Source organism: Triticum dicoccoides, chromosome 6B (genome assembly GCF_002162155.2).
Source record: "Triticum dicoccoides isolate Atlit2015 ecotype Zavitan chromosome 6B, WEW_v2.0, whole genome shotgun sequence".
In the NCBI taxonomy this organism is placed as follows: domain Eukaryota; kingdom Viridiplantae; phylum Streptophyta; class Magnoliopsida; order Poales; family Poaceae; genus Triticum; species Triticum dicoccoides.
Window position 1 is genome coordinate 645,734,188 of NC_041391.1, and position 14,665 is coordinate 645,748,852.

General features: G+C 51.9%; 1 pseudogene; it reads left to right on the forward strand.

Annotated features, from left to right (window-relative positions):
- The first annotated feature begins 6,655 nt into the window (after nucleotides 1–6,655).
- LOC119321380 lies at nucleotides 6,656–14,367 on the forward strand (annotated as a pseudogene).
- The last annotated feature ends 298 nt before the right edge of the window (nucleotides 14,368–14,665 follow it).

Genomic DNA, 14,665 nt, shown 5'->3' on the forward strand with positions numbered 1-14,665 from the left:
GTGGTGCTCACCGAGCGGAATAGAAAGAAAGTAGACGTTAGTCGGCCGCCGTCGTAAGATAGGTTTAGCGTCGGGTTTCTTTTTTCTGTTCTAAATGTTTGAAATGTAATGAAAATCCGGCATGTTTACATGAATCTCGTCCGGTTTATATGAATGTCCGCCGTGTTTGCATAAATTCGTCCGGTTAGTCGAAAAGTTGTTTGAAATGTATGTAGACAGCGTTGGATGGCCGGCTCCTGCATCCGTGGCCGCGGACTGCCCCCTCCCCTCTGGGATGCAGGAGAAAATTTACGGGTCGGCGTTGAAGATGCCCTTATGTTACTCTCACTATGACCAGCCTAAAGATTGCTGTTGGCACCGGTTCATCTATCTGGGTTGATGCAATTCTTGGGTTCCGGACTAAAACTATCCAGTCAGATTGTAATCTATTTGTCAAGTTAATAAAGCAATTGGTTATAAAGATAGAAAAAGGATTCTCGTCCCTTCAATGATATGATACGGCTCCTCAACGGAGATACTTGTCGTATCGTATTGTCATAAAAGTTCGACGGAGTTTTTTTCCCCAAAACCCTAAAAGCTCTGGCGGTGCCCAAGGCGATTAGGGTTTTGGAGTGAAACCAAGATTACGCCCGGGGATTCGTCGCCGGTGCGAAGCGAGACGAGAGCGAAGGAGGGCGCGCAGATGGCGGGCCATGGCGCTGCAGGGGGCGCTCCTGAGGTGGGCGATTGCACGAGAAGGAAACTGGAGGAGGCCCTGGGAAAGCTCGACATATCCGAAGAAGAGGCGACTCCTCTGGTTCTTAACAATCGGATCGAGGGAGGACCGGCGAAGTGGCTGTTGGCAGGGAAGGTACTGCACCGGAACCAGTTTCATATCCAGACTATCACCAACGCTCTTCGGCCGGCGTGGGGGAACCCGCGTGGTTTGCAATTCCGATCTGCTGGAATCGACGTGTTTGTGGCTGAGTTTGAAAATCAGCGAGATAGGGACCGTGTTTGGGGAGGATTGCCATGGCATATCAACAAGAATGTTGTGGTGTTAGCTGAGTTCGATGAGTGTATGAGGCCGGATGAAGTTAAGTTTGATCGGCTGCAAGTTTGGGCTAGGGTCATAAACTTACCCTACAATTTGAGGGATGAGGCATGGTGGAATCCAATAGCCAAGCAGATGGATAAGGATGCACAACTGGTAAAGTTTGATCACAATGGCGGATATCTGCGGGCGCGAGTTCCATTGAGGTAGCAAAACCGATCAGGAGGTGGATCCTGATAGACTCTGCCAGGAGAAAGAAGGTGGACATGGACGACATCCAGTATGAACAGCTACCGTACTTTTGTTTCTCCTGCGGCAGATTGGGGCATTCAGATTTATACTGTCCTATCCCGGGTTCACGTGATGAGAACGGGAAGTTGCCTTTTGGCCCTTCGCTGCGTGCGCTGGATGAATCTAGGAAGCAGGGATCCAATGATAACTCCTCTAAGGATTCAAGAGCCGGTGCTCAAAGCAAGGCTACCACCAAGAATTAAAGCACCAACAAGGATTTGGGAGAGGAAGTGGAGTCTCCGCAGAAGAACAAGCAACAGTCAAAATGCAAAGAGGCTCCTACGCAGGTTTATAGGCCAGTGGCTAAAACTTTACTTCTTACTGATGGAGGAATAGCGGCTGATGGGGCAGGCACAAGCTTGAGCAAAGATGATCCAACCTCAGGTAGCAATAATATAGAGAACGAGGGACTGTTCCGTGAACCGAAGAAAAAGAAACCCACTCCAGAAAACTCGGTAGAGACCGCGTCGCGGTCCTGCCAGGAGCAATGAGCTGTTTGAGCTGGAACTGCCGGGGGCTTGGGAACCCCGAGGCAGTTCGTGAACTTCGCAGCATTGTGAAGTTGGAAGGACCCACTCTTCTCTTTGTAATGGAAACGAAAATCAAAGCAAAAAGAGTCGAGGTTTTGAAGCATTCACTAGGTTTCAGTGGGTGTTTTGCTGTAGACAGTGCCGGCCTTAGCGGCGGTATTGGTCTTTTTTGGTCTCGAGATGTATCTGTCGAGTTAAAAAACTATAGCCAGAGTCACATTGATGTGGTTGTCAAGAGTAATATTCAGGATTTGACTTGGCGTTTTACCGGTTTTTACGGAGCTCCGCGAGCAGAAGATAGACATCATTCCTGGCGGTTCTTGCGTACACTTTATACGTTACCACATGCTTCATGGTTGAGCATGGGATATTACAATGAAACACTATACCCTTCGGAGCACTTTAGTAGATCAGCGCGATTTGAAAATCAGATGCGTGCTTCCGGGAGGTGATAGATGAGATCTCTTTCCAAGACTTGGGCTGGTACGGTACGACCTATACTTGGGATAATCATCAAGCTGGAGGAGCAAACGTCAAGGTTCGACTCGATCGCGCTTTTGCAAATGAAGCTTTCAGGCAGCTATTTCAGCATATACGTGTCAGGCATATTCCCTCGGTAGAGGATGACCATTGTTTCGTGATTGCGGAGATTAGGGAGAGCCTGCCAACGTCAACACCGAAACGGAAACAATTTAGGTACGAGAATGTGTGGCAGACTCATGCAGATTATGACCGGTTGGTAAGCGATACCTGGCGAGGCATACAACGCCAAGCTTAGAAAAAGCGGTAGGCGTAAGCAAGGCGGTTGGCCTTCACCTAGTGCCTAGGCAGTGCCTAAGCGCCCTAGGCGCGTCCTAGGCGGTAATATAGTTTTACTCGTGGTGTATTTGTGATTATTATATGGGTGTTGATATTAGTTTCGGGCATATAAATAAGTTAATTACTATCTACTACCATTGGAATATAACCCGTTTGGCATATCAGTCCAGTATGTGGCATGATTTCTTGCTTGGGTAGGAAATTCCTTGCTTTCCCTGCTTAGACGTCCATTTATGCCCTAGGCGAGGCGTTTGGCCATTGCCTAGCGCCTAGGCGTGCCTAAGCGCCTCCTAGGCACTGCCTTTTCCAACAGAGTACAACGCACACCAGGGCTCCGAGGCGTAGCTTCCGCGTTGAGTACCTTGCAGGCAACGCTGGAACCCTAGGGCTCCAAGGAGTTTGGCAGCCTGACACGTTCTGTCAGGCAGTTGCAGAAGCGACTGGATCGCCTTCGTTGCCGGTCCATTGGTACAGGTCCGACGGAGGAGAAGAAAACTGTTGTCAAGAATTTAAAGGAGGCCTTGCATCAGGAAGAAATCTGGCTTCGACAATGTTCCCGTGTCCCTTGGCTTAGGGATGATGACCGAAACACTTCCTACTTTCAAGCTCAAGCAGCCCAACGCAAATGCATGAACAGGATTTCGGGCTTGAAACGTGCCGATGGTTCTACATGTGCTACTGAAAGTGAGGACAAGGAAGAGGTACAAAACTTCTATCAGAATTTGTATCGCTCCCAAGGTTGGGGAGACTCCAACTTGCTACTATCGCATGTACCGGAGAGAATCACACCAGCCATGAATGATGATTTGACCAAACCCTACACGGGAGAGGAGGTCAAAGTCGCGCTGTTTCAGATGGCGCCCTCCAAAGCCCCTGGTGTGGATGGTTTTACTGCAGGGTTCTACCAGCGTCACTGGGATTTGTTAGGGAACGATGTAACCTTGGCAGTTTTGGATTTTCTTAATGGAGGTGAATTACCAACAGGACTGAATGACACATCTATAACACTGATACCTAAGGTACGTCACCCCCAATCGATCACACAATATCGTCCCATTGCTTTGTGCCCGGTGCTTTACAAGATTGCAGCCAAGGCTATAAAAAACCGGCTAAGAAGCTTGATGGATTTGATAATTAGTGAGGAGCAAAGTGCTTTCGTTCCTGGACGTCTCATTACAGACAATGTACTTGTGGCTTATGAAAGTATCCATACGATGAAAAGGAGAAAGAAGGGAAAGAACTTCTCTTGCGCAGTTAAGCTTGATATGGTGAAAGCTTACGACCGTGTCGAGTGGCATTATCTCGAGGCAATATTGTCACGTTTGGGTTTCAATATGGGCTTTGTCAGACTAATAATGAAGTGTGTTTCCTCTGTCCGGTTTTCTGTACGAGTCAATGGGGAACTACTTCCTTATTTTACACCTACCAGAGGTTTTCGGCAAGGAGATCCAGTGTCACCATATCTTTTTCTATTGTGTGTCGAAGGCTTCTCATCATTGTTGAAACATTACAATGGGGGAACCATTGATAGGGGACTACGGGTGAGCTATAGATCACCATGGGTAACCCATTTGCTTTTTGCAGATGATAGTCTCATCTTCATCAATGCAAGTAACCCAAGTGCTCTCCGGTTATGAGGATTTATGAGCAGGCCTCGGGCCAGTGTATCAATAAGGAGAAAAGTGCTATATATTTCAGTTCAAATACTCCCATAGATCTGAGGCAACTTATGAAGACAACCTTGAACATCCATGTTGAGGCGTTTAATGAGAGGTATTTGGGTCTCCCAACTGCTCTGGGCCGGATTTCGAGTGGGACATTTGATCACATCAGTGAGAGAGCCAGGGCTAGAATGCAGGGATGGTCGGAAAAATTACTCGCTTGTGCAGGCCGTGAGACCTTGTTGAAATCAGTGGTTCAAGCAATTCCGACTTATCCAATGAGTACTTTTCTGTTAACCAAAAAAGTTTGTAAGAGTTTGATGGCTCCTATGGCCAAGTATTTCTGGAGTAGTTCTCTTGACAAAAGATCAATGCATTGGGTGTCTTGGAAGGAGCTTGCAACGCCCAAGTGCAAAGGCGGTATGGGTTTCAGAGACCCACACATGTTCAATCTTGCCATGTTGGGGAAGCACGGATGGCGTTTTCTAACGAACCCTGAATCCCTTTGTGCAAGAGTTTTGAAGAGACGGTACTTTCCTGATACGGATTTCATGCATGCTGCCTTACCCAAGTCGGCTTCGTCCACTTGGAAAGCTATTATAGCAGGAAGAGAAGCCCTTCGGACCGGCTTGATCTCCCGTGTTGGAGATGGCGCTACTATTGATGTATGGAATGATAAATGCATTCGAGGTATTATCTCTATGTCACCTATCTCAAGACCACCGAACACTGCTATCCAAAGGGTGGAAGAACTCATTGATACATCCAACTGGACATGGAAGCATGAGGTGGTCCGGGAGAATTTCATTGCCCCGGATGTTGAGGCCATTCTTAATATTAGTATTAGGCAAGGGGGAGGGGATGACTACCTTGCTTGGGCATTCGAACGATCAGGCAACTACACTGTGAAGTCGGCATACCGTGCTCTTGTGAATCAGAACGGGCGTTTGGCTCTAGACGAAGGGACGGCTACCGGTACCTCCAATGATGAACAACAGATGTGGAAAGCCTTGTGAAAATTGAATGTTATCCCAAAAGTGAGAGTCTTTTGGTGGAGAGTTCTTCGTGGGATTCTTCCAGATGAAGCTACTCTCAACTATAGACACATTGCAGAAATTCGACGATGCAAAGTTTGTCTTGCTATGGATGAGGATCTAAAGCATGCGTTAATACATTGCTCGCATGCTAAGCGCTTTTGGGAGGAGGCGTGTGCATGGTTCGGGCTCCGGCTTCCACGGCTACACCCGGACTCGTGGGCTCGCGACATTTTATGTGACTCGCGCTTTACGGATGATGACCGTGCAAAGATCACCACTATTATGTGGTCTATCTGGCATTCCAGGAATCGTATCAAGCACGGTGAAGAAGGTCGGGACCCTACAGCGACGATACGAGCTACAAAAGAGGCTATTGCACTTCTTCATTTGCCGCGCAAGGATACGCTGGTCTTGCCTGGCTATGGGTGGCAGCCTCCTGATGATGGGTTTGTGAAAATCACAACCGATGGAGCTCTAAACTTAACGGATGGCAGGGGAGGCGCGGGAGGCATTGCTCGATCTCCTACGGCCCTCCTGGGTGCCTGGTGCAAGCCGTATGTGGGGATTTCGGATCCCTTGATCATGGAGGGACTTTCATTGCGAGATGGTGTCCGGTTCGCCGCTCTTCGTGGATTCTCGCAGGTGATAATGGAAGTCGATTGCTTGGAGTTGGTGACACTCTGGACCACTCGCCACAATTCTCGTTCAATTGTTGCTCCTTTACTTTTAGAGATTGTAGAGCTTAGTACTCAATTTTTCTCTTTTGATATTCAACATGTAAACAGGTCAGCCAATTTACCGGCTCACTTGTGTGCCAAACATGCTTGCACACTTAATGTGACCGATAGTTGACTTGACGAGACTCCTAGCTTCTTGGTGTCCAGCCTCCTGGCTGATTGTCCCAAGAATGCGTTTACTCAATAAAGCTCTCTGAATTTCCCCGCAAAAAAAGAGAGTAGCACAGTCGACAGAGCTGGCAAGTGTAAACAATTTAACCACTAACTCTTGATCAGTTGACAAATGGAGAGGCGTCGTGCGTTCGTAAAGGGGGCGACGACTTTGTTGCCCCACGATCGAGCTACCTCCTTCACTTGGCCAAAGATATAGCCCACGAGCTACCTCATGCGCAGACCAACAAATCTCGGATCTCACAAATGAGATGGCCCAGGAGCTAGCCCATGAGCTAGTTGCTGCGGTGGCCGGTGCAGCCGCGGCGCCTACTTATACGTGTTCCCCGTCCCAATCGTTACCACACCGACATCGATCTCCTGCAGAGCAGCGGCAATGGAGCTCACACCGCTCGCTGCCCTCTGCGTCCTGCTCGCCACCGTCGTCGCCGCGGAGGTCGACACGATGGAGGCCCAGTCCTCTTACATCGTGCACGTCGCGTCGGAACACGCGCCAGTGCTGCCGTTCCGTGGCCTGCTGGACACGCAGGCGTACGCCTCCTTCTTGGGCGACCTACTCCCCGTCGACATGTTCAGCCCGGCGCCGACGGTGCTCTACTCCTACTCCAGCGCCGCCACGGGCTTCGCTGCGACCTCACGGAGCGCCAGGCCGCGTACCTCGCGTCCTCGCTCTCCGTGCTCGCGTCGTGCCCGATGTGATGCTGGAGCTGCACACCACCCTGACGCCATCCTTCCTGTTAGACTCATAGACTTGTACGTATTGTAATCTTAGTACATGTTGTATTTGTACCCGATGAGGTACCCCCTGTTATATATATGTTACAGAGGCCGACCCCTAGAGGTGTCGAAGCCCATAACCCCAAAACCCTTTGTCTATCATGGTAACAGATGCGATCTAACGATCCTGACCTAGCCATGTTGTCTTCCGCTGCTTCTTCCGAGGCCGCCGCCGCCGCCGCTCTCTCCGGCGCGGCCACCCTCGCTGCCCTCTCCGACACGGCGACTCTCTCCGCCACCACCAACTTGCTCGCCGAATCCTATTCGGCCCCTGCGGCGCTCACCGATCCGATCGGGACGGGATCTTCCGTCTTCGCGCCGCCGTTCCTGTCTACCCTTCTCCCAGGAGGAAGATCGACGGGACCCCTGTTTTCCGGGGCGCCGTCCGCGGCTCTCCCCGGCTCGCCGGCCTTGCGCCCCAACTACGCCGCGCTCGCCCCCTACGCGCCACCGCCGCCGTACGCCTACGACCCGGCTGCCTACGGGGCCTACTATGGCGCTCCCTATGGTGTGATCTACGGCGCTCCCTACGCTGGCCATGGCGCTGGCTACGGTGCTCCTCCTGCTGCTGGATACGGCCCTGCCTACGCGGGGATCCCGCGGCCTGTGCTTCCCGGTGCGCCACCACAGGCGCCCCCGGTTGCGCCTCAGTCCTCGCCTGCGGGGGATATCGTCCCCTCCGGCGCGGTCCCTGTGCCGCCGCCCTATGACTTCGCCCTCGACGTCATCTCGACTCCACCGTTCTACTTCAGCAACCTTCTCCCGGTGAAACTGAAGATGGACAACTATCTGTTTTGGCGCGCACAGATTCTTTCCCTCCTTCGTAGTCACTACTTGGAGGGTTTTGTCGATGGTACTCTGCCATGTCCCCCGCCGGATCATCACATGTACCGGCCATGGATTGCTCAAGATCAAGCGATCCTCTCGGCGATTCAGTCCTCTCTCATCGAGGGCGTCGCCGGCTTGGTGTTATTTGCTACCACGTCTCATGAAGTATGGGATGCGTTGGAGTCCAGTTTCTCCGCACAATCCTCGTCGCAGCACATGTCTCTTCGTGCACAACTCAATGAGACTCGCAAGGATCATCACTCTGTCACCGTCTTCTTCAACAAGATCAAACGCCTCGCCGACCAGCTAGCCTCCATCGGCGAGCCACTTCGTGACACAGAGTTCACCACATATGTTCTCCAAGGTCTCGATGCCGAGTATGACTCTCTTGTGGAGGTGATCCAGGAACGCAAGGTTCCCATCAAGCCGCAAGAACTCTTCCAGCGCCTCCTCTCAACAGAACAACGCCTTGCCAGTCGTCATCCAGATGAGCCCCCCTCGGCTAACGCTGCTGTTCGTGGTGGGAAGGGGCGTTCTGGTGCTCGCCCTGCTGCTCCTTCGCCTGTTTCAACTCCTCCTACGGGAGGCAAGGGTGGTGCTCCTACGGCTGCTTCCTCCCAATCGCTTCCTACTATTGTCGTCGAGAACGGGCGCCCATGTGCTTGCTGTGCTGCTTGTGGAGTTGTTGCCCCTTGTCAGCTATGTGGAATTCCTCGCCATGTTGCATCTCGCTGTCACCGCCGTTTTCAGCCTGAGTTTCTCGGTCTTGGCAACAACGGCAAGGGCAATGAGCGACAAGTCAACATGACGCAGCATCAAGGAAAGACTCAATCGTATAATGTTGATCCCACTTGGTACATGGACACTGGCGCCACATAGCACATGACGAATGAATTGGACAAGCTTGCTATTCGGGAGGCCTACCATGGTCCTGACAAGGTTCACACAGCAAATGGGGCAGGTATGCACATCTCTCATATTGGTCAGGCATCTCTCCTCACACATACATCTCGACAGTTGCGTCTTAAAAATGTTCTTCGAGTTCCTACTGTTGCCCGAAACTTACTCTCCGTACCTAAACTTACTTATGACAATAATGTGTTTTGTGAGTTTCACCCGTTTCATCTTTTTATCAAGGACCAGGCCACACAGGACGTACTTCTTAGAGGGCGCCTTCGTCATGGACTATATGCTCTTGATGTGCCGCGATCTGTCTCCCCAGTTGTCCCTCAAGTCTTCAGTGCTGTTCGAGTATCTCCCGCACAATGGCACTCTCGTCTTGGTCATCCAGCTACACCCATTGTTCGACATATTCTTCACCGCCATGAGTTACCGTCAATTTCTAGTAATAAAGATGTCTCAGTTTGTGATGCTTGTCAGCAGGGAAAAAGTCATCAGCTACCTTTTTCTGTTTCTAGTCATGTAGTGAAAACTCCTCTTGAGATTGTGTTTTCAGATGTTTGGGGTCCTGCTCAGATGTCTGTTAGTGGTCATGAGTACTATGTTAGTTTTATTGATGCTTATAGCCGCTTTACCTGGATTTATCTTCTTAAACATAAGTCTGATGTGTTCGATGTTTTTCTTAAGTTCCAAACACACGTTGAGCGTCTCCTACAACACAAAATTCTTCATGTACAATCAGATTGGAGGGGTGAGTACCGCAATTTGAATTCCTTCTTTGAGAAACTTGGGATCTCGCATCGTGTGTCTTGTCCTCATACACATCAGCAGAATGGTTCAGCTGAACGTAAGCATCGTCATCTTGTTGAGACCGGCTTAACCTTACTAGCTCATGCCTCTGTTCCTTTTCGTTTTTGGAGTGATGCTTTCACTACTGCCTGTTTTCTCATCAACAGACTTCCGTCGCGACTTCTTGGCATGAAAACTCCACTAGAACTCTTGCTTAATGAGACTCCTGACTACACTTTTCACAAAGTTTTCGGTTGTGCGTGTTGGCCGCATCTCCGTCCTTACAATAATCGAAAGCTTGAGTTTCGCTCTAAAAAATGTGTCTTTCTTGGGTATAGTCCGTTGCACAAAGGTTATAAATGCCTTCACATTCCAACAAATCGTGTATATATTTCGCGTGATGTTGTTTTTGATGAGCATGTTTTTCCTTTCTCTAATCTTCCAACTCCTGTGATCACACCAACTGAACCTGTGCATTCATCTCCTTTATTGCCTGATCAATTTGTAGATGCTGCACACTCGCCTCTTTTGTTGTCTAACCATGGTGCAGGAACTGGTAGAGGTGCTCGGCTTGTTCTCCTTGAGGATTCATCCCCTGCTCCGACGGCTTCTTCATCGGATCACGTCGATCCGGCCACTGTGCCCTCTTGCATGGCGCATGCAGGGTCTCCTGCACCCGCGCCCGCCAGCCACCCGGATCCGGCTTCGGTCGCAGTGGAGCCGCGCTCCCCGGATCGCGTTGATCCTGCGCCCGCTTCCCCCTGCATGGGTCATGCAGGGTCGGGTTTCATCACACCCGCTCCGCGCCCGGCCCTGGCTCGGCTGGAGCTCCCTCGTCGCCGGTTTTCGCCTCGCCTGCCACCGGGTCGGCTTCGCCTGCATCGCCCGCGCCTACGGACGCGCCTGGCTCCTCCTGTTCGGCGACGCCCGCACCTACTGCCTCGCCTCCTGGCGGTTCGTCAGTGTCGCGGGCACCATCTCCTGTAATACCTTCTTCTCAGGAGACGCAGGCTACTTCATCGACGGTTCCTGAGATCTCCGTCGCGCCAACTGCTCAGGTTGCTCCGCGACCACACTCTCGCAGCAAGAGTGGTATATTCAAACCGCTTCAACGCACCGATGGCACGGTTGCCTGGCTCGCGGCCTGTATAGCTCACTCTGCAACTGATCCTTCTGCTGAACCACGTCATTATCAAGCAGCTCTGGGTATTCCTCACTGGCGATCTGCAATGGAACAAGAGTATCAAGCATTGCTCAAAAATGGTACGTGGCGTCTTGTTCCTCCGCACAGTGGTGTCAATATAATTGATTCAAATGGGTATTCAAAGTTAAGCGACATGCTGATGGCTCTATTGAACGGTATAAGGCTCGGCTTGTTGCTCGTGGGTTCAAACAACGTCAAGGTCTTGATTATGATGATACCTTCAGTCATGTGATCAAGCCGACGACTATTCGCATGCTCTTGTCTCTTGCAGTTACTCGTGGGTGGTCTCTTCGACAGCTCGATGTTCAGAATGCCTTTTTGCATGGTGTTCTTGATGAAGAGGTCTATATGCGTCAGCCACCTGGGTTTGTTGATCCTACTCGTCCACAGCATTTGTGTCGTTTGGTCAAGGCTCTCTATGGTCTCAAACAGGCGCCACGTGCTTGGCATGCACGTCTTGCTTCTGCTCTCCGTGCACATGGTTTTGTTCCATCGACAGCTGATACTTCCTTGTTCATGCTACAGCGCCCTACGGTCACTATGTACCTGTTGGTGTATGTTGATGACATCATCTTGATCAGTTCGTCGGTTCTTGCTGCTGATCGGCTTGTTTCTGTTTTGAGTGATGATTTTGCCATTACAGATCTTGGTCGGCTCCATTATTTTCTTGGCTTAGAGGTTTCTCATTCAGATGCCGGTCTGACTCTTACTCAGCATAAGTACTCTCTGGATTTGCTTCGTCATGCTGGTATGCTTCAGTGTAAACCTGCTTCCACTCCCATGACAGCTTCTGATAGACTCTCTGCACTTGATGGTACTCTTCTTCCTTCAGATGAGGCTACAACGTATCACAGCATTGTTGGTGGCTTACAGTATTTGACGATTACTCGTCCTGATATCTCTTATGCGGTGAACAGCGTCTGCCAGTTTCTTCATGCTCCTCGGGACACTCACTGGACTGCTGTGAAACGTATTCTGCGCTATGTTCGGTTGACTGCTGTTTTGGGTCTACACCTTCGGCCTGCCCCTTCCGGTAGTCTTTCCGCGTTCTCTGATGCAGATTGGGCTGGTAGCCCTGATGACAGGCGATCCACGGGGGGATATGCAGTGTTCTATGGTCCTAACTTGATCGCTTGGAGTGCTCGTAAACAAGCTACAGTGTCTCGTAGTAGTACTGAAGCTGAATACAAAGCAGTTGCCAATGTCACTGCTGAACTTATCTGGGTTCAGGCCTTGCTTCGAGAGTTGAGAGTCCCTCAGCGTCATCCACCTGTTCTTTGGTGTGACAACATCGGTGCTACGTACCTTTCTTCAAATCCGGTATTTCATGCTCGAACGAAACACATTGAAGTTGACTATCACTTTGTCAGAGAACGAGTTTCACAGAAGTTGCTTCAGATCAAGTTCATTCCATCAAAGGACCAGCTTGCCGACATTTTCACGAAGCCATTGCCATTACCTCAGTTTGAGGGTTGTCGTCGCAATCTTAATCTTCTGAATTCTTCAGACCATGGTTAAGATTGAGGGAGGGTGTTAGACTCATAGACTTGTACGTATTGTAATCTTAGTACATGTTGTATTTGTACCTGATGAGGTACCCCTTGTTATATATATGTTACAGAGGCCGACCCCTAGAGGTGTCGAAGCCCATAATCCCAAAACCCTTTGTCTATCACTTCCTCGGCCTCTCACCGTCCTCCGGGCTGCTCTCCGCGTCCAACGGCGCCACCGACGTCGTCATCGGGGTCATCGACAGTGGCGTGTACCCCGAAGGCCGCGCGTCCTTCCCCGCCGACCCGTCGCTGCCGCCGCCGCCCAGCAAGTTCCGTGGTTCGTGCGTCTCGGGTCCGTCGTTCGACGCCACCGCGCTCTGCAACAACAAGCTCGTCGGCGCCAAGGTATTCGGGCAGAGCGGCGGCGAGAACTCGCCAATCGACAACGGCGGCCACGGCACTCATACCGCCTCCACAGCGGGCGGCTCTGCTGTTGCGGACGCGGCCTTCTTCGACTATGCGAGGGGAACTGCTATGGGCGTGGCCCCCGGCGCGCGCATTGCCGTCTACAAAGCCTGCACGGTGGAACGGTGCGCGAGCTCTGACATCCTCGCCGCACTTGATGAGGCCATCAATGACCGGGTTGATGTTATCTCTGTCTCGCTGGGCCACAACGGCAAGGCCCCAAACTTTTATGACGACACGATCGCCGTGGGTGCGTTCCGCGCCGTTAGCGCGGGCATCGTCGTCTCCGCTTCCGCGGGGAACTCCGGCCCTGGAGAGTCCACCGCCATGAATATTGCGCCGTGGTTGTTGACGGTCGGTGCGTCGACCATCAACCGCAAATTCTCAGCCGACGTCGTTCTTGGCAACGGCGACACCTTCACGGGCACTTCCCTCTACGCGGGCGAGCCGCTCGGCGCAACCAAGATACCACTGGTCTACGGAGGGGACGTGGGCTCCAAAGTGTGCGAAGAGAGGAAGCTGGACTCCACCAAGGTCGCCGGGAAGATTGTTTTCTGCGAATCGGGCGTAAATCATGACGAGGCGAAAGGACAAGCCGTGAAGCTAGCCGGTGGCGCCGGAGCAATCACCACTATCCCCAAAGAATACGGCGAGGATGTCATCGCCACCCCCCATGTCCACCCCGCCACGTGTGTCCCATTTGAAGCCGGCGAGAAGATCAAGAAGTACATAACCGAGCAAACATTCCCTAGCGCAACGATCGTGTTCCGCGGCACCGTGGTCGGCTCGGCACCTCCTGCCCCTAGAATGGCGTCCTTCTCAAGCCGTGGACCAAACTCCCGCGCGCCGGAGATCTTGAAACCGGACGTGACGGCGCCTGGCGTGGACATACTGGCCGCTTGGACAGGCGCCGCCTCGCCGTCGCAGCTCGACAGCGACACCAGGCGGGTGAAGTACAACATCATCTCCGGAACGTCCATGTCATGCCCGCACGTGAGCGGCATCACCGCAATGCTCCGGCAGGCGAGCCCAGAGTGGAGCCCCGCAGCGATCAAGTCTGCGCTAATGACCACCGCGTACAACGTGGACAGCGCCGGCGACATCATCGGTGACATGTCCACCGAGACCGCGTCCACACCGTTCGCGCGCGGGGCCGGACACGTCGACCCCAACCGTGCCATGGACCCGGGGCTGGTGTACGACGCTGGCAGGGAGGACTACATTACCTTTCTGTGCGCGCTGGGATACACCGCTGAGCAGGTCGCCGTGTTCGCCCCGTCTACCAACTGTTTGACGCGCGTGGGATCCTCCGTAGGCGACCACAACTATCCGGCCTTCTCAGTTGTGTTCACCTCGACCAGAATTGTAGTCACGCAGCGCCGCGTCGTGCGCAACGTCGGCAGCGACGCCACGGCTACGTACACGGCCAAGGTCACCGCCCCGGACGGCGTGCTCGTCGCGGTGATCCCTGGGACGCTGCAGTTCAGCGTGGCACAGCAAACACTGGGGTATGAGGTCGTCTTCACGCGGAACATCATCGGGGGAGTTACGGAGAAGCACACGTTCGGGTCCATCGAGTGGAGCGATGGCCAGCATTCGGTGACGAGCCCCATCGCCATCACAAGTATATGATCGATCGGTGTGGCTTGGGTACAACCGTACAAGTATATTGCCAAGGTCTGTACCTTTTGTTGTAAGTTTCAATTCTTTTTTAGGTAATATCACAGATGGTGCTTAAACTTGCCATCAATGTTCACTTTAGTGCCCGAAGTTGAAAAATACACCGAACTAATTTCAAAACTTGGCACGAGCGTGTAAATACAGTGCTAATCCTATAATAGACGTTTTTACGCTGACGTGGCACCGTAGTTCGCTCAGCATGCACAGACAACCTCGCCCTAGCAAACTAGAACTAATGCTCAAAAAAAAA